Genomic DNA, 27,603 nt, shown 5'->3' on the forward strand with positions numbered 1-27,603 from the left:
GAGAAGGAGTGGAGACACTTTTAAGAAGCCAGACAACTTTTAATAATGTTTAGCGAGCATTTAACATTACCGGTCGGTTTTCCTTGGTTCTGAAAACTCCAATGAGCCAATTAAAATGCCCGGTCAGCAAAGGAGATTGTCTATGGCTACCACGACTACATAGCGACCCCACTCCACTGTACTACGAGTTCAGTAGAACCATGCTGACCAATTTTACTCGCAGAAAATTTTTCAGCATGAGGCTTCGAGTATGCGGGAACTTCCCTCAAGCATTAACGAGTGTTACAGTTACCTCCTAGGACCTCCTAGGACCATGTGTTGATCATGCTGCGAGATTGAGTCAAGCGCAAACTGTTCTAAACTCACAAATTAGGTCGCCGCAGTGGGACAGGCCCTTTACGTGGTTGGTCGGAGTCAGTATCAGCACAATTACTATATTAAACTTTGAATCTTCAGATGTCCTGGTTCAAGCTAAAACTAAAGACAAATAATAACCTCCTCACACATTCCCCTGCAAGTTTCTCTATCATTCCTTTAAAATATGCCCCTTCTTTGAACAAGCTCTTAAACATCGTATCTGAATCACATCTGATTACACTCCTTGAGGATGTTCATCTATGTGTTCAATTAATAAAACAACGAGATTGGGGACATTTCTATTCAACCTGTCAAAGGAATTGGGGGGGGGGGGGGTTAGAAATAGTCAGTGAGGTAAACAAACATAATATTGTTTAAGAAGGAACTGCAGATGCTGGAAAATCAAAGGTAGACAAAAATGCTGGAGAAACTCAGCGGGTGCAGCAGCATCTATGGAGCGAAGGGAATAGGCAAAGTTTCGGGCTGAAACCCTTCTTCATAAACATAATAGTTGAGTGGAAAATGACAATAGTGTAATTATTATTACACTTATCCCATCCCCCTGAATATTCCGGATTAATAAATTAAGGTTTTGTCAACTAATTACAAATCAGGCTAATTACAAATCAATAACATTAGCCAACTCCAAAACACGAAGAGCTGAGCATTGGGATCCAGACATCATGGACAACTGGCCTCAGTTTCCCGCTCACATCTGGCAGTGCTCTCTGGAGTGGAACAACAGAGAGGGGGAAGGGTGTGGGAGCGGGGGTGTGTTCCCTCCCACGGTTGGGACTTTTTAAAATTTGATGCATTAAAATCAGTACCTCTTTCCTGTTTTTTACCCATATCCCTTGATGTAGTTAGCCACAAAAGCTAAATGTAACTCTCTCTTGAAAACATCCAGTGAATTGGCCTCCACTGCCTTCTGTGGCAGAGAATTCACAACTCTCTGCGTGAAGAAATCTTGTCCTCATCTCAGTCCTAACTGGCCTACCCTTTATTCTTAAACTGTGACCCCTGGTTCTGAACTCCCCCAACATCGGGAACATTTTTCCTGCAGTTACAGTAAGTGAAAATCTAGCAGGCAAGCAGGATGCTTTCTCCAACCACCCCCATTTGAAGGCCACTATGTTCCACTGTATCTACCCAGTGCTTGGTACTTATTTCCAGCAGCCACTAGTTGTCCTCCAGGATGCACCGAGCCACAGCCTGATCCATGCCGGTCACCTAGGCGAATTCGGCACAGAGACTCTCTCGGCAGCGGCGCAACGCTTCCGACACCCCGGGACTCTTGCACTGTGACTGCTCCATGGCCGGAGCTGCAGCGTGCGACTCGCCAGTCCGGCAAACACTCGCCAGCCCCGGCAAACACTCGCCAGTCTGCATCTGCCCCCGCCGCTGCTTCTGCTTCCATCCCTCCCTCAGCCCTGGCTCTAAAACACCCACGGCCCATTCAATTGATATGAGTTTTGAAATTTTCGTTAATCACAGAATTTCTCACGACAGAGCGTAAGAAATTTGTGATCAGCGTGAGAGCGTGAGAATTTGGCCAAATGCGTGTTTCTCACAAACTCGTGAGTTTGTACGTTCTCCGCTTGCCTTGCGTGGGTTTTCTCCGTGTGTTCCATTTTCCTCCCGCACTCCAAAGACGTAAAGGTTTCTAGCTTTATTGGCTTGGTCTAACTGTAAATTGTCCCTAGTGTGTGTTGGATGGAGTTAGTGTGTGGAGATCGATAGTCGACGTGGACCCAGTGGGCATAATGGCCTGTTTCCGTGCTGTATCTCTAAACTAAACTAAACTAGACAATGTCGAGTTACTACATCCTGCTTTCTGATATTTCTGAAGTCACAGTCCTACAGCCCAGAAAAGGCCCCTTTGGCCCAACTCATCCATGCCGATAAACATGCCACAATTAACCTAGTTCCATTTGCCTGCGTTTGGCCAAAATCTTTCAAAACATAGAAACATCGAAAATAGGTGAAAGAGTAGGCCATTCGGCCCTTCGAGACAGCACTGCCATACAATATGATCATGACTGATCATCCAAAATCAGTATCCCGTACTTGCTTTTTCCCCATATCCCTTGATTCCGTTAGCCCTAAGAGCTATATCTAACTCTCTCTCTTGAATACATGCAGTGAATTGCCTTCTGTGACAGTGAATTCCATAGATTCACAACTCTCTGGGTGAAAGCGTTTTTCCTCATCTCAGTCCTAAATGGCCTACCCCTTATTCTTAACTGCGACCCCTGCTTCTGGGCTCCCCCAAAATGGGAACATTTTTCCTTCATCTAGCCCTACCCAATCCCTTAAGAATGTTATATGTTTCTATAAGATCCCCTCTCATCATTTCCTATCCATGTTTATCCCATGCAAATTGGAGGAACAGAACCTCATATTTCACTTGGGCTGCTTAAAACAGAGCAGTCTTGATTTCTCTAATTTCAAGTTGCTTTCTTGCTTATCTTTGGAGGGATAAGATGTTAGGTTTGGAGGGATATGGATCAAACGCAAGCAGGTGGGACTAGTGTAACTTGTGCATGTTGGTCAGTGTGGGCTAGTATCACTCTATGACTCCATGACATCATCCCACTTCTCCTGACCTCGCCCTCCCTGCTGATTAACAGCGGGGAAACAGGCCCTTCTTCGGCCCATTGAGTCCGCTCCGACCTGCGATCACCCCCATACACTAACACTATCCCACACACACTAGGAACAACTTTCAATTTTACCGAAGCCCATTAACCTACAAATCCTTTGGAGTGTCTTTGGAGTGCGGGGGGAAACCGAAGATCTCGGAGAAAACCCAGGCAGGTCACGGGGAGAACGTTCAAACTCTGTACAGACAAGCCCCACCCGTAGTTGTGATCGAGCCTGGGCCTCTGGAACTGTGAGGCAGTAGCTTGACCGCTGAGCCACCGTGCCCACCCTGTACTGTTCTATGTTCAATGATCTATGTTCAAGTACAATGTCATTCTTCAAGATATCACGTCATTCTTACAGCGGAATTTGATGACAGCACAAAGAGAGGCATCACAGTTGCTCTTTGTTGGTCCTCTGCACCATATTCTTCTTGAAGTAAATTCCATCGAGAGAGTCAAAGGCAATCTGCTGTTCAGAGCTGATACGTCCCTGAATCCCACTCTGTTGATTTCTTTAACGGTCACTGTAAGGGCAACGACATAAAATGTTCAACTTTTTGGACATATTTCGTACAAGGCGGCCCAGCCACGAATTCTTCCTCAAGTCGGAAGACAATGATGACTTGCTGAGAGGCAAAGTTTATATCAAACAGATTAAGGATTACGGAGAGGTGTTGCTGAAATCTCATCTGCCATTGAGTAGCAGGCTGCAGGCAGCGACTTCATTGGGCATAATAAGTTATACAGGTTTGTCAACTTACTATCTTTTAGTTTAGTCCTGTTTGAGAGATACAGCACGGAAACAGGCCCTTCAGCCCAGCTTGCCCACGTCGGCAAACATACCCCTTCAGGTGGGTACCCGGTCCCATCGACCGACAAGCTCCTGATCAATTGTTACGGGTAGAAGGCAGTAGAATAGTGTTAGGAGGAAGAGATAGAACAGTCATGATTGAATGGCGAAGTAGACTTGATGGGCCAAATGGCCAAATTCTGTTCCTATGACGTGAACTTGTAGAGTTGCTGCCTTACAGCGACAGAGACCCGGGTTCGATCCCGACTACGGGTGCTGTCTGTAGGGAGTTTGTACGATCTCCCCGTAACTTGCGTGGGTTTTCTCCGAGATCTTCGGTTTACTCCCACACGCCAAACACGTCCGGGTTTGTCAGTTACCTTGCCTTGCCCGATAGAAGAGGGGAGAAGAGGAGTGACCAGGGTAAGGCAGGTCCTTGATTATGCTACTGGCCTTGCCGAGGCAGAGTGAAGTGTAGATGGAAGAGAGGTTGGTTTGTGTTATTATGAACTTATGAACTGAACAGTCTTCGGGCGGGTTCCTGATCAGGGGTTATAGAAACATAGAAACATAGAAAATAGGTGCAGGAGTAGGCCATTCGGCCCTTCGAGCCTGCACCGCCATTCAATATGATCATGGCTGATCATCCAACTCAGTATCCTGTACTTGCCTTCTCTCCATACCCCTTGATCCCTTTAGCCACAAGGGCCACATCTAACTCCCTCTTAAATATAGCCAATGAACTGGCCTCAACTACATTCTGTGGCAGAGAATTCCACAGATTCACCACTCTCTGTGTAAAAAATGTTTTTCTCATCTCAGTCCTAAAAGATTTCCCCTTTATCCTTAAACTGTGACCCCTTGTTCTGGACTTCCCCAACATCGGGAACAATCTTCCTGCATCTAGCCTGTCCAACCCCTTAAGAATTTTGTAAGTTTCTATAAGATCCCCCCTCAATCTTCTAAATTATAGCGAGTACAAGCCGAGTCTATCCAGTCTTTCTTCATATGAAAGTCCTGACATCCCAGGAATCAGTCTGGTGAACCTTCTCTGTACTCCCTCTATGGCAAGAATGTCCTTCCTCAGATTAGGAGACCAAAACTGTATGAGGTACTCCAGATGTGGTCTCACCAAGACCCTGTACAACTGCAGTAGAACCTCCCTGCTCCTATACTCAAATACATTTGCAATGAATGCTAACATACCATTCGCTTTCTTCACTGCCTGCTGCACCTGCATGCCCACTTTCAATGACTGGTGTACCATGACACCCAGGTCTCGTTGCATCTCCCCTTTTCCTAATCGGCCACCATTCAGGTAATAGTCTACTTTCCTGTTTTTGCCACAAAAGTGGATAACCTCACATTTATCCACATTATACTGCATCTGCCATGCATTTGCCCACTCACCCAGCCTATCCAAGTCATCTTGCAATCTCCTAGCATCCTCCTCACAGCTAACACTGCCCCCCAGCTTCGTGTCATCCGCAAACTTGGAGATGTTGCATTCAATTCCCTCGTCCAAATCATTAATATATATTGTAAATAGCTGGGGTCCCAGCACTGAGCCTTGCGGTACCCCACTAGTCACTGCCTGCCATTCTGAAAAGGACCCGTTAACTCCTACTCTTTGCTTCCTGTCTGCCAGCCAGTTCTCTATCCACATCAATACTGAACCCCCAATACCGTGTGCTTTAAGTTTGTATAACCATATAACAATTACAGCACGGAAACAGGCCATCTCGGCCCTACAAGTCCGTGCCGAACAATTATTTTCCCCTGGTCCCATCTACCTGATTGATTGAATTGAATACCTTTATTTGTCATTCAGACCTTTCGGTCTGAACGAAATGCTGTTGCCTGCAGCCATACATGTAATAATAACAAAACACAATAAACACAAATTAACATCCACCACAGTGAGTTCACCAAACACCTCCTCACTGTGATGGAGGCAAAAGTCTTAGAGTTACTGTCTCTTCCCTCCTCTTCTCCCTCTGCGCCGAGGCGATACCCCACCGGGCGATGGTAAGTCAGTCCCGCGGATTCAAACTCCGCGGCCCGGGGGGTTGTCGAAGCTGCCCGCAGCTGTTGCAACGGGTGCTCCGGAAAACAGGCACCAGCCAGTGACCTGCGAGCTCCCGACATTGTCCTCCACCGGCCCGCGGCCGAGCCCAGGATCCAGGTCGCCGCCGCCTCAGCCGCCGTAGCACCGTCTCCGCCCCGCACCGGGCCGCCCACAAGGCAGCGTCTCAGCCCCGCACCGGGCTGCCCCCACGGAAGCACCTTCCAGCCGGTAGCCGGTCCGCCCACACGGCAGCGTCTCAGCCCCGCACCAGGCCGCTCGCTCGGGAGCACCTTCCAGCCGGTAGCCGTGCCGGCCGCACAGGAGTGTCTCAGCTCCGCACCAGGCCGCTCGCTCGGGAGCGCCTTCCAGCCAGTAGCCGTGCCGGCCGCACAGGAGTGTCTCAGCCCCGCACCGTTCGCCCTCACCGGAGCGCCGAATCGTGCCGCTACCCGGACGTCGCCACAGCTCGAAGACGGCCAGCCTCGCGTTGGTGAGTCCTGGCTGGCTTTACCTCCGGACCCTCGAGGTCGGTCGCAGGTTGGAGGCCGCCAGCTCCGCCATTAGGCCTCAGCGCAGACGGGGAAGAGAAGGGGGATACGACAAAAAGTCGCATTCCCCCGAAGGGAGAGACAGAAAGCTCTGTTTCACCCTCCCCCCACACACATAACACCACCTAATAACCAAAAAAATTACTAAACTAGACAAAAAAAAACGACATAAAAAGTAAAAAACAGACAGACTGCAGGCGAGCCGCAGCTGTATCACAGCGCCGCCACTTCCGCACTCAGACCATAAGCCTCCATTCCTTTCCCATCCATATACCTATCCAATTTATTTTTAAATGATAAAATCGAACCTGCCTCCACCACTTCCACTGGAAGCTCATTCCACACAGCTACCACTCTCTGAGTAAAGATGTATACTAAAAGTGTATACTAATCTCTTATGTGGGACCTTGTCGAAAGCCTTCTGAAAGTCCAGATATAACACATCCATTGATTCTCCCTTATCCACTCTACTAGTTACATCCTCGAAAAATTATATAAGATTCATCAGACATGATTTACCTTTCATAAATCCATGCTGACTTTGTCCAATGATTTCACCACTTTCCAAATGTGCTGCTATCCCATCTTTAATAACTGACTAGCAGTTTCCCCACTACCGATGTTAGACTAACAGGTCTGTAATTCCTCGTTTTCTCTCTCCCTCCCTTTTTAAAAAGTGGGGTTACATTAGCTACCCTCCAATCCTCAGGAACTACTCCAGAATCTAAAGAGTTTTGAAAAATTATCACTAATGCATCCACTATTTCTGGGGCTACTTCCTTAAGTACTCTGGGATGCAGCCTATCTGGCCCTGGGGATTTATCGGCCTTTAATCCATTCAATTTACCTAACACCACTTCCCGGCTAACCTGGATTTCACTCAGTTCCTCCATCTCATTTGACCCCCGGTCCCCTGCTATTTCCGGCAGATTAATTAAGTCTTCCTTAGTGAAGACACAACCAAAGTAGTTATTCAATTGGTCTGCCATGTCCTTGTTCCCCATGATCAATTCACCTATTTCTGACTGCAATGGGGAGAAGGCAGGAGTATGGGGTTAGGAGGGAGAGATAGATCAGCCGTGATTGAATGGCAGAGTAGACTTGATGGACTGAATGGCCTAATTCTGCTCCTATCACTTACGAATTGTCGAGCCTTGGGGTGGGTTCCCGTTGTCGCCGGCCGACGAGCCTCAAGGAGCTGTCCTTGCTGTTAGATGACGTTGGTGTCTCCTCTCCACTAGGTGGGCCGGAGGCAGCCAACTGCGTGCAGGCCTACATCGAGCCTCTTCTGCGCTACCTGAACCAGACCATTTACACGGAGAAGGACCAGATCACAGTGCTCCAGAGCTTGGTGGGGATCTGCTACAACAACACCGCCATGCAGAGCACCATGGTGGACCAGCAGCTCCTGACCACTCTGGTGTCCATGATCAACAGTAGGAACAGCAATGTCACGTCCATCAAGGTCAAGTTCTGGGCCTGCTACCTGCTCCACGTCTTGTGCTGCAACAACATTCCCATAATCCGGCGCCTGAATAAGGCCAAGTATCTGCACTCCAGTCTCATACATTTATCCGAGCTCTCTTGGATTGGTTGGCCGGACAATTATGCCCAACTGTTGATCTACATTCTAGGGTTTGAGAAGCAAAACTGAGCTTTGTAGCGACGTTTCAAAATGTCCATTAAAGTCACTTAATAGTTCATTCTTCAGATTCTTTTCAAGAAACACAATGTTTAACGTAAATAAAATCACCGTTTTGGTGTAAACAACTGTGTCTTCTTCCAGTGTAAGGCCATCAACACACATTTATTGGGACACATCACAGCTTGGTTTGGGAACAGCTCCATCCAGGACCGCAGAGTTGTGGACGCAGCCCAGACCATCGCACAAACCCCAACCTCCCTTCTGTTCATTCCATTTACACCTCATGCTGCCTCGGCAAGGCCAGCAGCATAATCAAGGACAACTCACACCCTGGACACTCCCTCTTCTCCCCTCTCCGAATGGGCAAAAGTTATAGAAGTGTGAAAATGCACACCTCCAGATTCAGGGACAGTTTCTTCTCAACTGTTACCAGGCAACAGAATCATCCTACCACAATTAAAGTAAAGTAGCCTTTATTGTCATTCAGACCTTTCGGTCTGAACGAAATTTCGTTGCCTTGCAGTCATACATATAATAAAAATGACAAAAACACACAATAAACACAAATTTAACATCCACCAGTGAGTTCACCAGGCACCTCCTCACTGTGATGGAAGGCAAAAATCTTAAATGTCCTTGTCTCTTCCCTCCTTGTTCTCCCTCTGCTCCGAGGCGACCTGTGAGCTCCCGACACTGTCGTTCACCGATCCTCTGAGGTCAGGTCGCCGCTGCCGCCGGAACGCCACAGCTCCGATGTTGCCGCTGGAACGCTGCCCCAGCTCCGAGGCTGCCAGCTCCGCCATTAGGCCTCAGCTCAGACGGAGACGGACACGGGAGATACGACAAGAGAAGTCGCATCCCCCCGAAGGAAGAGACCAAAAACACGTTTCTCCCCCCCACCCCCATACACAACATAATAAAATTAAAATAAGACCAAAAATTAACTAAAATAGGACAAAAGAACAAACAAAAAAAGAAAAAACAAACGGACTGCAGGTGAGCCGCAGCTGCCAAGGCAGCGCCGCCATCTTTAGAGAGCAGTGTACTATCTACCTCATTGGTGACCCTCAAACTATCTTTGATAGGACTTTACTGGGTTTATATTGCACTAAACGTTATTCCCTTGTCAATAGACAATAGACAATAGGTGCAGGAATAGGCCATTCGGCCCTTCGAGCCAGCACCACCATTCAATTTGATCATGGCAGATCATCCACAATCAGTATCCCGTTCCTGCCTTTTCGCCATATCCCCTGACACCACTATCATTCAGAGCTCTCTCTTGAAAGCATCCAGAGAATTGACCGCCACTGCCTTCTGAGGCAGAGAATTCCATAGATTCACAAATCTCTGGGTGAAAAAAACTTTCCACATCTCCGTTCTAAATGGCCTACCCCTAATTCTTAAACTGTGGCCCTTGGATCTGGATTCCCCCAACATTCACCTAAAAATGAATTCCAGAGATACTGCATGCCTCACTGAATTACTCTAACATTTTTTGGGTCCGCCATTAGCTAGGGTACTATCCTGAGTTTACAGTGCTGCCAACAATGGGTGAGAGTTGGGAGTGAGAAATTGCAATAGACAATAGACAATAGGTGCAGGAGTAGGCTATTCGGCCCTTCAAGCCAGCACCGCCATTCAATGTGATCATGGCTGATCATCCCCAATCAGTACCCCTTTCCAGCCTTATCCCCATATCCCCTGACTCCGCCATCTTTAAGAGCCCTATCTAGCTCTATCTTGAAAGTATCTCTTGAAAGGCCTCCAAGCAGAGGCAGAGAATTCCACAGACTCACAACTCTCTGTGAGAAAAGGTGTTTCCTCGACTCCGTCTTAAATGGCTTACCCCCTATTCTTAAACTGTGGCCCCTGGTTCTGGACTCCCCCAACATCGAGAACATGTTTCCTGCCTCTAGCGTGTCCAAACCCTTAACAATCTTATATGTTTCAATAAGATTCCCTCTCATCATTCTAAACTCCAGAGTGTACAAGCCCAGCCGCTCCATTTTCTCAGTCTATGACAGTCCAGCCATCCCTGGAATTAATCTTGTACACCTACGTTGCACTCCCTCAATATCAAGAATGTCCTTCCTCAAATTAGGGGACCAAACTGCACACAATACTCCAGGTGTGGTCTCACTAGGGCCCTGTACAACTGCAGAAGGACCTCTTTGCTCCTATACTCAACTCCTCTTGTTACAAAGGCCAACAGGCCATTCGCTTTCTTCACTGCCTGTTGTACCTGCATGCTTACTTTCATAGACTAATGAATCCCCGTATTGTCTTTTTAGTTATCTTCTGTTGCTCTTTAAACATTACCCAATCCTCTTGCTTCCCGCTCATCTTTGCTATGTTGTACTTCTTGTCTTTTATTCTTATACTGTCCCTGACGTCCCTTGTCAGCCACGGTCGCCCCTTACTCCGCTTGGAATCTTTCTTCCTCCTAGGAATGAACTGATCCTGCACCTTCTGTATCATTCCTAGAAAAACCTGCCATTGTTGTTCTACCGTCATCCCTGCTGGGGTATCTTTCCAGTTAACTTTGGCCAGCTCATCCCTCAGTGCCCAATAGTCCCCTTTATTCAACTGTAACACTGACACCTCCAATCTACCCTTCTCCCTCTCCAATTAAACTCTACAATTAAACCTGACCATATTATGGTCACACCGCTGGAGTACCCCAGCGATATGAACATTGACATCTCTAATTTCAGGTGGTCCCAACCGTCTCATCCCCTTCTCAGCTCTCCCTCAGCCCTCTGGCTCCTCCTCTTCCTTCCTTGCATACCTTCTCTCATTCCTGACCCTGAGTCCAGCCTTACACCTGGCCCCCTATTCTACCCTGATCATAGCTGCTTACCTGCTTAGGTTCCCAGTGCTGAACACTCCCATTGTCCCAGCTTTGACTGCAGACCTAGTACTATTCCAGACCTCGACTCTGGGTGCACACTTGGCCTTGCTCCTAGCCCCTCAGTACTGACAATATATCTGGCCCACACCTGAAGCCCCATATCTGACCCCCTGGACTTAACCTATGACGTCCAAGTCCACAGGTGCTTAGCTAATGCGGTAATCTTTTATGGGGCACTTCACAGACCAAATTCTGCATAACACAATTTGCTACATCCATTGGGTTCCTTGTTATCTAACATGCTGGTTACTTTGTCAAATAAGTCATCAATTGGTTGAACACTATTTATCATCCGTAAAATTATACTCACTCAGCTGTATGTATTCTGTTACCATTTCCTTAATTTTCCTAACAAACTGTCCTCAAGTCATTTTCACCCCCAATATTTTCAGTATATTGCTCTCTTCCTCTCAGCTGGGACTTTTCCGAAATGCAAAAAACAATAACTATATATTGAAGCAATATTATTCTATTAAATGTGATCTTGAGAGTACAAAATATTTTCTGCGGTATTCATAACACAACAATGATCAAAATATCAAATGATCTTTGTATTGATTGCACCTACCAACATGCATACATTATTTTACATTGGAGTCATGTGAGTGACTATGTGAAGACCCCGCCAGCACGCGTGCGCGACATAGCGACGGCCGGGGGTGGAGCGCTCCCGCGGCAAAATTGAAACGGACCTACAAGGTGAGAAAAAATTATATTGAAGTTGTATTTCTACCCCTTGCTGTGCTTTATGTTGCAGCACATTGGACAAGGGGAAGAAAAAATGGACACCTGGACTGCAGGCTGCGGGGAACCAGGTAGGTCCCGGCAGCCAACAACCATGGACGACCAGCGGCCCCAGGACCGCAGGCTGCGGGGAACCTGGTAGGTCCCGGCAGCCGACAACCATGGACGACCAGCGGCTCCAGGACCGCAGGCTGCGGGGAACCAGGAAGGTTCCGGCAGCCGACAGCCATGGGCAACCAGCGGCTCCAGATCCGCAGGCTGCGGGGATCCAGGAAGGTTCCGGCAGCTGACAGCCACGGGCGACCAGTGGCACCTGGACCGCAGCCTGCGGGGAACTGGGAAAGTTCCAACAGCTGACAGCCATGAGTGACCAGCGGCTCCAGGACCGCAGGCTGTGAGGGACTAGGAAGGTTCCGACAGCCGACAGCCGACAGCCGGGGACGACCAGCGCAGGCTGAGCCCAGCACCGCGAGCTGTATACCCGGAAACAGCGCAGCGGGCTGGAGGCAAGCAGAACAGGAGTCGGTGCGGCCGATAGACTCGGGGAGTCCGGCCAGGAGGACGCACTGCCCAAGGGCAGTGGAAGTGACCGTTGGAGTGGCTACTAAGGTCCACTTACCGACTCCAACTCTGCCAAGCTGAATCCAGCGCCATGAGCCATACAGCTCAAATCAGCGCAGCAGGCTGGAGGCAAAGCCCAGCAGGATTCAGCCCGGCCGATCATACTCATCTGTGTCCGGCCGAGAGGGTGTGCTGCCCGAGTGCAGCAGAGGTCCGCCCGTGACTTGCTCCGGGAGATGGAGCAAGCTCACTATCGGAGTCTTCGCACTCCCACAACAGCACCTTATCGAGGGCTGTAAAAAAATGCATCCCCCTCGACAGAGGAGAGCATTGTGGACCAGGGCTGGGCTGGTCCTGAAGAAGGGGACAGCAGGATTGACATTGCTCCGCAATACCCACTATGAAATCAATTGCTTGCGAGAGCACAGTAAACCTGCACTAAACCCCAAATTTGCAAGGTTGTGCGAAACAACTGCAACACAACCAGGGGGAAAACTTATTTAAACAAGTAAAAAAGCTCGACGAAGAGTTTAAAGACGTCGGGCTCATAACAACGTCATCAGCAACGACAGCACCCCTATGCAACCACCAGCAGGTATCAACACCAGGACGCTGGTGAAAGCATGAGGGCCGCGCAGCACCACGAAGGTCCTTTTTAGGCCAAGGTCCAGAGCGACCCTCATGGAAAACGTGCCAACCCCGCACCCCGGCGCCTCTTCCGCAGAAGAGGCAGAAATTGAAGAAAGGGACGTACCACTGCAACCAGGGAGGTAGGTGGATCTGGTTCCTTCCAGAACACAAAGGTGTATGACCTGTACTAACAGGGGGAATGTTACACTTGTTTTGGGAGACATGGAGGGATCATTGTCGATACCTAAAATTTAACTGGATGGGGCAACTATGGCAGAGTATAGCGTTGCCTAATGGCCTAACTTCAGCCCCAAGACTGTTCACCAAAATATTAAAACTGACCTTGACAATATTAGAAACAAAAACATATTGTCATGGCATATCTTGATGATATATCAATTGTGGGGGGAAATCCTGGATCTAGCTAAATCAGCAGTTTTAGCTACCAAACATTGGGTGAAACTCTGGGGTCATCTCCATCCATATAAATCTAATGGACTTTCAACTATGGACTTTCTGGGATTTACAATTAACGTTATCGATCTGTCTGTAACATTGCCAAAGAGTAAAGCAGACTTGGTGGAAGCCTACAACAAAATTAATTATTACAAAATAAACCATCTATTAGACAGGAGACAAGGGTAATTGAAAAACTAGTAGCAGCATTTCCAGCTACTCAGTTTGTGCCTTGCATCATTAAAGCTCAAAAAGGGCAAAAGTGCAAGAGCAAAAACACCTTGCAGGTCACTTTGATCGACCTATGCAGTTACCAGCCAAAGCAATTCGGAGTTATAATGATGAAAGGGAATACTTGGCATAGTTCCAGCCCATCATTATTAGTAATCATCATTACTAAAAACACTGGGTATTTAGAGATGTTGGGTGCGTTTCATGGGCTAAAAGCCTACTGCTCACAACGCACAATCTGCATGTCCGCCTACAAATTGATAATACCACAGTGGTGGCATACATTAATCATATGGGTGAAATAAGATCAATATCATGTGTCAATCTGGCCAATATAAATTGGTTATGGTGTGTTAACATACATATTTGGCTATCAGCAAACTTACCTACCAGGTAAGCTCAATACAGTGGCACACACCAGGTCATGAACATTCAATGACAGCACCGAATGGCTGTTGGACCACAAAAAAGTTGTTGATATTACCAAAAGAGGGACACCAGATATCGATCCATTTGCATCTAGACCCAATCACCAGTTACCAACATATGTCGCTTGGGAACCACATTTGGGGCAGCTGCAATGGACGTTACTCGCTGAATGGGGGATAATTGTTTACAATGTTTTTCCCCCCTGCCTCATTAGTCGGATCCTAAGCAAAATACATATGGACTCAGCATCAGGTGTCTTGGAAGTACCTGACTGGCCTACACAGCCATGGATCCCTGTGGTCTTTGACATAGTCTCTGAACCATAGTCCACCATGCTAGATCCGGGCTGGCGGACAGGACCATGAGCATGATCACGGCGGCCTATCAAGAATCAACAAGGACTGGTGTAGCGTCTAATACAGCTACAATCACCAACGTCCTGGGAATTCCTGTCCAGCCTTCATGTAGATGAAGGACTGAGCTGCAGCACTATAATTGTGCAGAAGTGCCCTGTCAGCTTGCTGGTGGCAGGCGCCACGACAACTCTCCATGGGATCTCACACTCTAGTTGCCAAACTTATGAGGATTATTTACAACACTAACCCTCCTAGAGTGAGGTACTCCCATATCTGGGACGTCAGTGTTGTACTAACATTGCTAGGGGCACCAGCAATGTCCCTGTCCCTGGGGGAAAACTGACATTTAAAAACAGTATGCTGATAGTACTGGTCTCAGCTCTAAGGGTCCAGTTTCTACATAAACTGAGACTGGGATAAATTATGGAATCTCCAGAAAAGATAACTTCGCATATTAGAGCAGGAACATCAGGACAAAATTTGGAATTCCAGGTATACCCATCTGACACCCGACTGTGTGTAATGACACACCTTCTACTATACCTTAAGACTACTAAAACTTAAGAGGAAGCAAATTGTCACTATGGGCAGCCATAAACAGCCTAATGGCAGGGTATCAGCACAAACCATCTCTAGATGGCTCAGACAGATTTGGCTGCTGGGGTGGATACTGACATCTTAAATCTTTATCCACAAGGGCAACAGCAACACCGGCAGCTAGAGACAAGGAAGTGCCTATGGACCATATCCTCGCAACAGCAGGATGGTCTAGAGAAAGACCTTCCAATTCTTTATAATAAGCCAATAACCAAATCTGCGGTGTTGCAGAATCAAGTTTAAATTCTGAAATATATTTAGCCCTAGGGAGCATTATTTTGTTAAAATAAATTGTTATTGTTTGAATTGGATACATGTCTGAATCCAATAACATACTTCCTCCCTTGAATGACTTCGGCAGTGAGTGAAGCATGGATTGTTCCACGGCTTGAAATCACAGATCTTTAAAATCTTCACGTAGTCACTCACGTGACTCCGAAGTAAAATAGTAAGATTAAACGAGCTTACCAGTTTGAAGTTTGATCTTTATTTTATGAGGAGTTACGTGCCCTCCGCTCCCGCCCTCTATTATAAAGGTCAACTGTCATATTAGTTCTTCTTATCTTGTGATTCCACACCGCTGCTTTGAAGAGTGCTGGCGGGGTCTTCACGTAATTCCTCATCGTAACTCCTAATAAAATAAAGATCAAACTTCAAACTGGTAAGTTCTCGTTTAATCTTACTATTATATTACAGTTAATATGTACCGAGGGCAAATTTTTGTTCCAATGCTCCCCATTTCCAATTACTTTTACATTGAAATGATTGAAATCCAAGTGAAGTTTAAATGGCATCAGAAAAATTAAACCTCCGGAATGGATGATATTCATTAAGGACCTGTCCCATTAACGGGACGTTTCAGCGACTGCCATCGACCTTCAAGCTTGAGGGCACTCGCCTGAAAAACCTCGAGCTGGATCGAACGTCAGCGATGAAGCCGCAAGCTGGATCGACCGTCAACACACACACACTGCAAAGGCGGGGGCCAGGGAAAGCAGGGTCTGAAATTCACACCCGCGATGAACAGGAAGGTAAAAGACGGCTGGTACAGTGTACGGTAAGTCCTTTAGAGAGCGCAAAGGGTGGGGGAGAGAAGGGGAGAGATAGGGGGAGAAGGGGGGGAGAAGGAGTGGAGACACTTTTAAGAAGCCAGACAACATTTAATAATGTTTAGCGAGCATTTAACATTACTGGTCGGTTTTCCTTGGTTCTGAAAACTCCAATGAGCCAATTAAAATGCCCGGTCAACAAAGGAGATTGCCTATGGCTACCACGACTGCATAGCGACCCCACTCCACTGTACTACGAGTTCAGTAGAACCATGCTGACCAATTTTTACTCGCAGAACATTTTTCAGCATGAGGCTTCGAGTATGCAGGAACTTCCTTCATGCATTAACGAGTGTTACAGTTACCTCCTAGGACCTCCTAGGACCATGTGTCGATCATGCTGCGAGATTGAGTCACGCGCAAACTGTTCTAAACTCGCAAATTAGGTCGCCGCAGTGGGACAGGCCCTTTATGTGGTTGGTCGGAGTCAGTATCAGCACAATTACTATATTAAACTTTGAATCTTCAGATGTCCTGGTTCAAGCTAAAACTAAAGACAAATAATAACCTCCTCACACATTCCACTGCAAGTATCTCTATCACTTTAAAATATGCCCCTTCTTTGAACAAGCTCTTAAACATCGTATACAAATCAGTTTCCATCTGATTACACTCCTTGAGGATGTTCATCTATGTGTTCAATTAATAAAAACGAGATTGGGGACATTTCTATTCAACCTGTCAAAGGAATTGGGGGGGGGGGTAGAAATAGTCAGTGAGGTAAACAAACATAATATTGTTTAAGAAGGAACTGCAGATGCTGGAAAATCAAAGGTAGATTAAAATGATGGATAAACTCAGCGGGTGCAGCAGCATCTATGGAGCGAAGGAAATAGGCAACGTTTCGGGCCAAAACCCTTCTTCATAAACATAATAGTTGAGTGGCAAATGACAATAGTGCTATCTTCCCAATATTTAACTGAAGGAAATAATGGGTTATCGGGGCTGTATGTTGTGACAGACAGCCTGACACCTTGCATGTCTTTTTATTATTACACTTATCCTATCCCCCTGGATATTCCGGATTAATAAATTAAGATTTGGTCAATTAATTACAAATCAGGCTAATTACAAATTAATAACATTAGCCAACTCCGAAATACGAAGAGCTGAGTATTGGGATCCAGACATCATGGACAACTGGCCTCAGTTCCCCGCTCACATCTGGCAGTGCTCTCTGGAGTGGAACAACAGAGAGGGGGACGGGTGTGGGAGCGGGGGGGGGGGGGGGGGGGGTGTTCCCTCCCACGGTTGGGACTTTTGAAATTTGATGTTTTAAAATCAAGTTTTAGTGCATTGTAGAAGTATGGTCAATGTTTTTTCTTTGAAGTATTTTTAAGAGGTAACTTTTTAAGGGGTAACTTTTTCCACACAAAGGGTGGTGGGTGTATGGAACAAGCTGCCAAAGGAGGTTGTTGAGGCAGGGACCATCCCAACATTTAAGAAACAGTTAGACTGATACATGGATAGGACAGGTTTGGAGGTATGGACCAAAAGGAGGTAGTGTAGCTGGGATATGTTGGCGGGTGTGTGCAAGTTGCGTCGAAGGGCCTGTTTTCACACTGTATCATTCTTTTTTTTTTATTATTAATTTTTATTTGTTTATTTTATTAGAAGTTAATACAGTACGAAACAATACAGTGGGACCTAATTTTAGGTGCCAACTATGTCATAACGTAATACATTCTATGTACAACCTCTAGTTTTATGTTTTTGAAAAGGAAGTAAAAAAAACAAAAAAAATAGAGAGAAGAAAAAGAGGAAAAATAGATAGTAGAAAATAGAAAAACGTGAAGTGTGTATATAAGAAAAGAAAAAATAGAAAGTAGAAATAGGAGAAAAATCCCCTTAAAAAATAAATTTTCAAATCTTTATTCAGAGATGTAAATCTATCCACGACCTGACCTGAAATCAGTAATCTTTATGGTACTGCTGCATCACATGATTCCAAAAAGTCGATGAAAGGGGACCAACTCCTTAAGAATTGGTCATATTTATCTATTAGGCGGAGTCTCATTTCTTCAAGGTGTGCTATGTCCATCATATTTCTAATCCACATTTTAATAGTTGGTATAGCTGTATTTTTCCAAAATATAAGTATCAATTTCTTTCCAATTATTAACCCATAATTAAAGAATACTTTTTGGTCTTTATTTAAATTGATATCTTCTACTATTATTCCAAATATAATCCATTCCGTATTAGGTTCTATTCTTGACTTGAAGAGCTTTGTAAATATATCAAATATATCGCTCCAAAATTTATTCAACTTTGTACATCCTACAAATGAATGTGTTATATTGGTGTTTTGAAACAAACATTTATCGCATCTGGGAGAGACGTTTGGGTAGAATTTATTCAACCTCGTTTTTGAATAATATAGTCTATGTAATAATTTAAATTGAATTAAATTATGTCTTGCATTAATAGAGCAATTATGTGTGTTCATCAGATACTTTTCCCATCTATCTTTCGGGATCTTTATCATTAGTTCATGTTCCCAATCTTCTCTTAGTGCCTCTGTTGAGGGTAATTCTCTATTTAATATACTATTATAAAAATATGATATTAGTTTTTGTGAATCAGCCTTAATATTCATTGCTTCTTCTAAAGGGTCTAAAAATATAGTTTGAAATCTATGTATATATTTCTTCATAAAGTCACATATCTGTATATATTTAAAATATTGATTATCATTCAGTTTAAATTTTGATTTTAATTGTTGAAATGATAACAATTTGCCAAATTCATACATAGCTCCTACTTTCCTAATCCCCAGTCTATCCCATTGTTTGTATGTTTTGTCGATAAGAGATGGTTTGAATGCAGGATTGTTTAATATTGGGGTTAGTACTGATAGATTATTTAATTTCAAGGATAATTTTATTTGTTTCCAAATTCTTATTGTATTGTGAATAATTGGGTTCTTCTTATATATTATACTATTCAATTTTATCGGTGAGAACAAGATCGTTCCTATATCGTACGGGAAACACTCCTCTTTCTCCATTCTTATCCACTCCGACTGGTGAGTGGAACTATCCAACCAGTACATTATGTTCTTAATATGCACTGCCCAGTTGTAATGCGTAAAGTTAGGTAATAATAAACCCCCAACTTCTTTAGGTTTACACAAATGCTTTCGTTGAATTCTGTGTGCTCTATAATCCCATATAAAATCAGTGATGTTAGAATCTAGTTTTTTGAAAAAATATTTTGGAATATATATTGGGATCGCTTAAAACAAATATATTAATTGTGGTAAGAAAGTCATTTTTATAGCGTTAATTCTACCTATCAATGAGAGTGGGAGCGTTTTCCAAAATGTAATCATAACATTCAGTTTATTTAATAGTGGCATAAAATTGGCGCTAAATAATGATTTGTGTCTTCTCGTAATTTGAATACTCAAATACTTGAATTTTTCTGTTGCAATTTTGAAAGGGAATTTTAAAAGTGTCTCGCATCCTGTGGTTTTAAAGACATAATTTCGCTTTTATTCCAATTTATTCTATATCCTGAAAAAGAACCGAATTCCTCAATTAGTGTTAATAAGGTGGGGATACTCGTTTGTGTGTTAGTAATATATAAAAGAATATCATCAGCATATAATGACATTTTATTCTTTGAGTCGTTAGTATTATATCCGTGAATATTTGGATGATTTCAAATCCTTTCAGCCAGCGGTTCTATCATAAGGGCAAATAGCATTGTTAAATAAAATTTTGGAGATAACATATTATTAGTTAATATTTTTGCCGTAGGTTTATCATAAAGTAGTTTAACCCATCTAATAAAATTCTCTCCCATATTAAATTTTTGGAATACCTTATATAAATACTGCCATTCTACCTGGTCAAATGCCTTCTCTGCATCCAGCGTAACAACTGAAATATCTTCAATGTCCTCTTTGTGAGAGTACATTATATTGAAAAGCCTTCTCAAATTATTAAATTATTGTCTTTTGGGTATAAATCCAGTTTGATCCGGGTTTACCAATTTGTTAATATAATTATTCGGTCTTCTAGCTAGAATCTTTGCTAAGATTTTCTGATCCGTATTTAGAAGTGATATAGCTCTGTAAGAACCCGGTTCATCTAAATCTTTATCTTTTTTTGGTATAAGCGTTATTGTTGATTCTGCTAAAGTTTCTGGTAGTTTATTTTCGATACAAGTTGAGTAATCTTGGTACAATTGACTCCTGAAATCGTTTATAAAATTAATTACTAAAACCATCTGGTCCTGGGGTCTTCCCATTTTTCAATGAGTTTATTATTTGTTTTATTTCTTCACTAGTAAACCGTGCTCCTAATTCCTCTTGTTCTAAACTATCCAATTTAGGGAGGTTGCAATTATCTAAAACATTTGTAATTTTACTATCATCTGTATTTATTTTAATCGTGTATAAATTATGATAAAATTGGGCAAACCTTTTATTAATATCCTTTGGTAGTGTTAGAAGATCACCCTTATCAGATTTAATTTTATTGATGGTATTTCCTTTTCTTGTTGCTTCAGTTGCCTCGCTAATAATTTATGTGGCTTATCCCCAAATTCGAAGTGTGCCTGTTTTGTAATTTGGAATAGTCTTATTACTCTTGCCGATAATATTCTATTGAGATTATATTTCAATAAGGTTATCTTGTTATGTTTATCTATGGTTGGGTCAGTTGCATTGTCCAGTTCTAGTGATTTTATTTCCTGTTCTATCTGTTGAAGTTCTTTTTTATTTTCTTTATTTTGAAAACTTTGATAAGAGATTATAGCACCACGAATGTATGCCTTAAAGGTTTCCCATAATAGCGATACTGAAATAGCCGGCGTCTCATTTATCTCGAAAAAAAATTTTTGTTTGTTCTTTTATATGCTCATAACCCTGCGGGTTATTTAATATTTGTGCGTTGAATCTACAAAAAGGTTTTATGCCCGGCATTCCCTCGATTTTAAGTATAAAAGTCAGTGGTGAATGATCGGAAATAATACTATTATGGTATGATGGTTTAGTCGCATACGGGATTAATTTTGTATCCAATAAGAAATAGTCAATTCGTGAATATGTTTTATGAGCCGATGAGTAAAACGAATATTTCCTTCCACTTGGGTTTGCTATTCTCCAAACATCAGTTATGTTATTATTTTTTATATAAGTATTTAAAAATTCACAGGTCTTAGTTTTAACAAGACGCTTCCCTACCTTTATTGATTTATCTAAATATGGGTCTATAACACAATTAAAATCTCCCCCCATTATTATATTTTGATAATTATGCTCTGCAATTATATCTACTATTTTCTTTAAAAATTGGGGGTTATCAAAATTAGGCGCATAAATATTTATCATAGTTAATGGTGTATTATAAATTTCTCCCGTGACTATAACGTATCTTCCCTCTTTATCAGATATGGACTTCTTTAATTTAAAAGGTATACCTTTCCGAATTATAATGGCCATGCCTCTTGCTTTAGAAGTGAATGCGGAGTAGTAGGTTTGACCTATCCTTTTCCCTTAATCTGATCTGAGTTTGTTGTTTCAAATGCGTTTCTTGTAGGAAAGCAATATCCGTGTTTAATGATTTTAATTGTGCCAGAATTTTACCCCTCTTAATTGGCTCATTCGCACCTCTAATGTTCCAACTACAGAAAGTGAGACCTCCGGTGTTTATTCGACTTTTATCTTGCATTGGCTATTATTACCAGAATGTATGATTCATGTGATGCAGCCAGGTACCTCGAAATCCCGAGTCCAGGGTTGTCCTTCATAATTTCTGCACTAGTTTCACATCTCCTGGCACTAGTAAACATAATTAAGGGAAAGAGAAAAACATAAAATGAAGTGTTCACAAAGATTGTTAAATCATACAACTCATAATAGTGAATAAACAAAAAAAGCCACCTATGGTGGGTAAGATTAATTTTAAATTGACCTCCGTCGATGGAATTATGCACTGGGCTTTGCCCCCCTAGTAAAGTATCATCCAACATTAGTCGGTTTCCTCCAGTTATAACCAAAATTATCATGTCAGGTCGATTAATAGCTAAAAAATTTAAAATAAAATAGAAGAAAAGCTCGAAGATTTAAAATAAAATAAGAGTTATTATAGGTTAAAGTACCTCGTCATTAATCACACTTTTCATTAGCCTGTATGTTAGTTAATTCATAATTAGTATTTAGAATATCATCTGTCTAACCTCCCCCATCCTTCCTACTATATAGTTAGTCATGTTAGTATAATACATTAAACCTTTAGCGTTAATTAAGTTTATTGCGTATATATAGTTAATTAGTTAGTTAGTTATATGCTGTGTATGTAAATAATAGATCATATAGTACTGAGACAAAGGGAGACCATCACGACTGTTTTAAATTCAAAAAAGAACAGTCTAATAATTATCAGGGCTGAAAAACTTGGCGCAGAGCCTGCGACCTTGAACATTCCATCTGTTGAGCTTCAGTTTTTCAGTTCAAGATGAAGTTAGGACTGTTATTGAAAAACACATTCTTGCCAGATAAGTCTGTCTGAGAACCGTCTGAACAATTCTAGTGTCTTGTTTGAAACAAAAAAACAAGTTCAGCAGGCGTAATGTCATATTATTCCGTTTTTCCTTGAATTTTATTTAAAATCTCCTGGGCATATTTGCAAGCTGAATCCGGATCCGTGAATGAACGTTGCTTAGCATTGTACGTAATTAACATTTTGGCAGGATAGATAACGCCATAACGAGCTTCAGAATGTCTTGCTCTTTTATACTGGCGTCTTTTTGCCAGAATTTCCCGAGGGTAGTCTCTGTAAAATCTAACAATATTATCAGCAAATGTAAGCTTTTCTCCATAGGATATCTTCTTTAATAAATTTTCCAAAGTTGAAATGTCTAAGAACTTTACAATAATTTGACGTGGTGGAGCATTCGCTCCTCTTTGGAAGCGACCAACACGATGAGCCACATCTATCTTTGGTTTTTCTGGCAGTTTGAAAACATCTTTAAGTAAATTGGTGATAAAATCACACATTTGAGAGCCGTGCTCTGCCCCCTCTTTAACTCCTATTATTCTCAAGTTCTGCCTCCTTGACCTGGCTTCCAAATCTTGACATTTCTCATTCAGTTTATTCGTCAGCTCCCAATTCGCGTCGTGTTGTTTTTTCAAACCTGTTATTTCCTGGCCCATCTGCTGCATTTCACCCTGCATCTCTTCCATCAATGTTTCCACCTTTTTCAGCAAGGAGTCATGTTTATTGTTATAATCTCTCTGCATTCCTTCCAATTCCTTAGCAGTCCTCGACTCCAAATCTTTGAACTGCTGGTTCAGGGATACGTAAAGTTCCTTTAATTCTCCACAACTGTTGTCAATTTTCTTAGAGAGATTATTGTAGAAAAATTATTCTGCATTGTAGAATTCATTTTGGCAAATTGCTTCTGAAGATCTTTAGTACTGTCTTTAGTAATATTGGCTCTTACCTTTTCTTCCAAGCTTTTCATTTCTTTCTCCCTTTCTTTTAACTCTTTTGTTTTAGCTCTTGCTGCCATTTCAACTGTTGGTTGTTGAGACTCCAGCTCCTCTTCCAAACTTTCAAAAGTGGATTCAGGAGTGGTTTCAAGCTCATCCAGAGCTTTTTGGAGCAGGAGACTGATTGTAGTCTTCTTGGGTCCTCTCTGACCTCTTCCCTTTTTCATCCGATTTTTACCGGTAAAATCGTTTTAAATCCCGATTCCACTGGCACCGTCTGATGACGTCAGTACCCACGACGTTCAGTAAACCCGGTAAGAGTTTTTAAGTCGATCCTGGCATAGGAACCGGCTTTAAACACGATTTGTCGAGAGCAGAGCTCTGTGCAGCTGTCCTCACCGCTTCATAGCAGCCATCGGAAGTCCTCACATTGTATCATTCTATGACTACATTATGCCTCCACCATGCATGAATGCTTCAAAATCAAAGGGTCGAGTTTTATTGCCAAATACTCAAGCATAGAAACATAGAAAATAGGTGCAGGAATAGGCCGTTCGGCCCTTCGAGTCAGCACTGCCATTCAATATGATCATGGCTGTTCATCTAAAATCAGTACCTCTTTCCTGTTTTTTCCCCATATCCCTTGATGTAGTTAGCCACAAAAGCTAAATGTAACTCTCTCTTGAAAACATCCAGTGAATTGGCCTCCACTGCCTTCTGTGACAGAGAATTCCACAGATTCACAACTCTGCGTGAAGAAATCTTGTCCTCATCTCAGTCCTAACTGGCCCCCCTTTATTCTTAAACTGTGACCCCTGGTTCTGAACTCCCCCAACATCGGGAATTTTTTTCCTGCAGTTACAGTAAGTGAAAATCTAGCAGGCAAGCAGGATGCTTTCTCCAACCACCCCCATTTGAAGGCCACTATGTTCCACTGGTTCTACGCAGTGCTTGGTACTTATTTCCAGCAGCCACTAGTTGTCCTCCAGGATGCACCGAGCCGCAGCCTGATCCATGCCGGTCACCTAGGCGAATTCGGCACAGAGACTCTCACGTTGTGGCGCAACGCTTCCGACGCCCCGGGACTCTTGCACTGTGGCTGCTCCATGGCCGGAGCTGCAGCGTGCGACTCGCCAGCCCGGCAAACACTCGCCAGCCCCGGCAAACACTCGCCAGTCTGCATCTGCCCCCGCCGCTGCTTCTGCTTCCATCCCTCCCTCAGCCCTGGCTATCCAACACCCACGGCCCATTCAATTGATATGAGTTTTGAAATTTTCGTTAATCACAGAATATCCCACGACAGAGCGTGAGAAATTTGTGATGAGCGTGAGAGCGTGAGAATTTGGCAAAATGCGTGTTTCTTACGCTCAATGTGTGAGAGTTGGCACCCCTGGATTTTACCACCTACCATATTGTGGACTTTGGACATTTTCTCTGGAACTGTTACGTGAGTTTGTACGTTCTCTGCTTGCCCTGCGTGGGTTTTCTCCGGTTGTTCCATTTTCCTCCCGCACTCCAAAGACGTAAAGGTTTCTAGCTTTATTGGCTTGGTCTAACTGTAAATTGTCCCTAGTGTGTGTTGGATGGAGTTAGTGTGTGGGGATCGATAGTCGACATGGACCCAGTGGGCATAATGGCCTGTTTCCGTGCTGTATCTCTAAACTAAACCAAACTAGACAATGTTGAGTTATTACATCCTGCTTTCTGATATTTCTGAAGTCACAGTCATACAGCCCAGAAAAGGCCCATTGGCCCAACTCATCCATGCCGATAAAGATGCCACATTTAACCTAGTCCCATTTGCCTGTGTTTGGCCAAAATCTTTCAAAACATAGAAACATCGAAAATAGGTGAAAGAGTAGGCCAGTCGGCCCTTCGAGACAGCACTGCCATACAATATGATCATGACTGATCATCCAGAATCAGTATCCCGTAACCTGCTTTCTCCCCATATCCCTTGATTCCGTTAGCCCTAAGAGCTATATCTAACTCTCTCTCTTGAATACATCCAGTGAATTGCCTTCTGTGACAGAGAATTCCATAGATTCACAACTCTCTGGGTGAAAAAGTTTTTCCTCATCTCAGTCCTAAATGGCCTACCCCTTATTCTTACCTGTGACCCCTGCTTCTGGACTCCCCCAAAATGGGAACATTTTTCCTGCATCTAGCCCTACCCAATCCCTTAAGAATGTTATATGTTTCTATAAGATCCCCTCTCATCATTTCCTATCCATGTTTATCCCATGCAAATTGGAGGAACAGAACCTCATATTTCACTTGGGCTGCTTAAAACAGAGCAGTCTTGATTTCTCTAATTTCAAGTTGCTTTCTTGCTTATCTTTGGAGGGATAAGATCTTAGGTTTGGAGGGATATGGATCAAACGCAAGCAGGTGGGACTAGTGTAACTTGGACATGTTGGTCAGTGTGGGCTAGTATCATTCTATGACTCTATGACATCATCCCACCTCTTCTGACCTCGCCCTCCCTGCTGATTAGCAGCGGGGAAACAGGCCCTTCGGCCCATCGAGTCCGCTCCGACCTGCGATCACCCCCATACACTAACACTATCCCACACACACTAGGAACAACTTTCAATTTTACCAAAGCCCATTAACCTACAAATCCTTTGGAGTGTCTTTGGAGTGCGGGAGGAAACCGAAGATCTCGGAGAAAACCCAGGCAGGTCACGGGGAGAACGTTCAAACTCTGTACAGACAAGCCCCACCCGTAGTTGTGATCGAGCCTGGGCCTCTGGCACTGTGAGGCAGTAGCTTGACCGCTGAGCCACCGTGCCCACCCTGTACTGTTCTATGTTCAATGATCTATGTTCAAGTACAATGTCATTCTTCAAGATATCACGTCATTCTTACAGCGGAATTTGATGACAGCACAAAGAGAGGCATCACAGTTGTTCTTTGTTTTGTCCTCTGCACCATATTCTTCTTGAAGTAAATTCCATCGGTAGAGTCAAAGGCAATCTGCTGTTCAGAGCTGATACGTCCCTGAATCCCACTCTGTTGATTTCTTTAACGGTCACTGTAAGGGCAACGACATAAAATGTTCAACTTTTTGGGCATATTTCGTACAAGGCGGCCCAGCCACGAATTCTTCCTCAAGTCGGAAGACAATGATGACTTGCTGAGAGTTTGAGAAGGAAAACCGAGCTTTGTAGCAACTTTTCAAAATCTCCATTAAAGTCACTTAATAGTTCAATCTTCAGATTCTTTTCAAGGGACACAATGTTTTAGCATAAATGTCTTATGAAGAAAGACTGGATAGACTTGGTTTATACTCTCTAGAATTTAGGAGATTGAGAGGGGATCTTATAGAAACTTACAAAATTCTTAAGGGGTTGGACAGGCTAGATGCAGGAAGATTGTTCCCGATGTTGGGGAAGTCCAGGACAAGGGGTCACAGCTTAAGGATAAGGGGGAAATCCTTTAAAACTGAGATGAGAAAAACTTTTTTCACACAGAGAGTGGTGAATCTCTGGAACTCTCTGCCACAGAGGGTAGTTGAGGCCAGTTCATTGGCTATATTTAAGAGGGAGTTAGATGTGGCCCTTGTGGCTAAAGGGATCAGAGGGTATGGAGAGAAGGCAGGTATGGGATACTGAGTTGGATGATCAGCCATGATCATATTGAATGGCAGTGCAGGCTCGAATGGCCGAATGGCCTACTCCTGCACCTAATTTCTATGTTTCTATTTCTATGTTTCTAAATAAAATCATTTTGTTGGGAACAACTGTGTCTTCTTCTAGTGTAAGGCCATCAATTATCGGGACACATCACAGCTTGGTTTGGTTTGGATTTATCTTGCACTAAATGTTATTCCCATGTCCACAGACAACAGACAATAGGTGCAGGAGCAGGCCATTCGGCCACTCAAGCCAGTACCGCCATACCATGTGATCATGCCTTATCATCCACAATCAATACCCCGTTCCTGCCTTCTCGCCATATCCCTTGACTCCGCTATCTTTAACAGCTCTATCTAACTCTCTCTTGAAAGCAACCAGAGAATAGGCCTTCACTGCCTTCTAAGACAGAGAATTCCACAGTCACAAATCTCTGGGCCT

The 27,603-nt window shown here is 43.6% G+C and overlaps 1 long non-coding RNA gene across 1 annotated transcript; it reads right to left on the reverse strand.

Annotated features, from left to right (window-relative positions):
* Window positions 1–260: 260 nt before the first annotated feature.
* Window positions 261–27,603, reverse strand: LOC116967626. Its single transcript, XR_004410283.1, has 3 exons — window positions 27,584–27,603; window positions 14,918–14,924; window positions 261–394 (listed from the first exon to the last, which is right to left on the reverse strand). It is a non-coding gene; the product is annotated as an uncharacterized LOC116967626 (long non-coding RNA).

This window comes from Amblyraja radiata, chromosome 2, assembly GCF_010909765.2.
Source record: "Amblyraja radiata isolate CabotCenter1 chromosome 2, sAmbRad1.1.pri, whole genome shotgun sequence".
In the NCBI taxonomy this organism is placed as follows: domain Eukaryota; kingdom Metazoa; phylum Chordata; class Chondrichthyes; order Rajiformes; family Rajidae; genus Amblyraja; species Amblyraja radiata.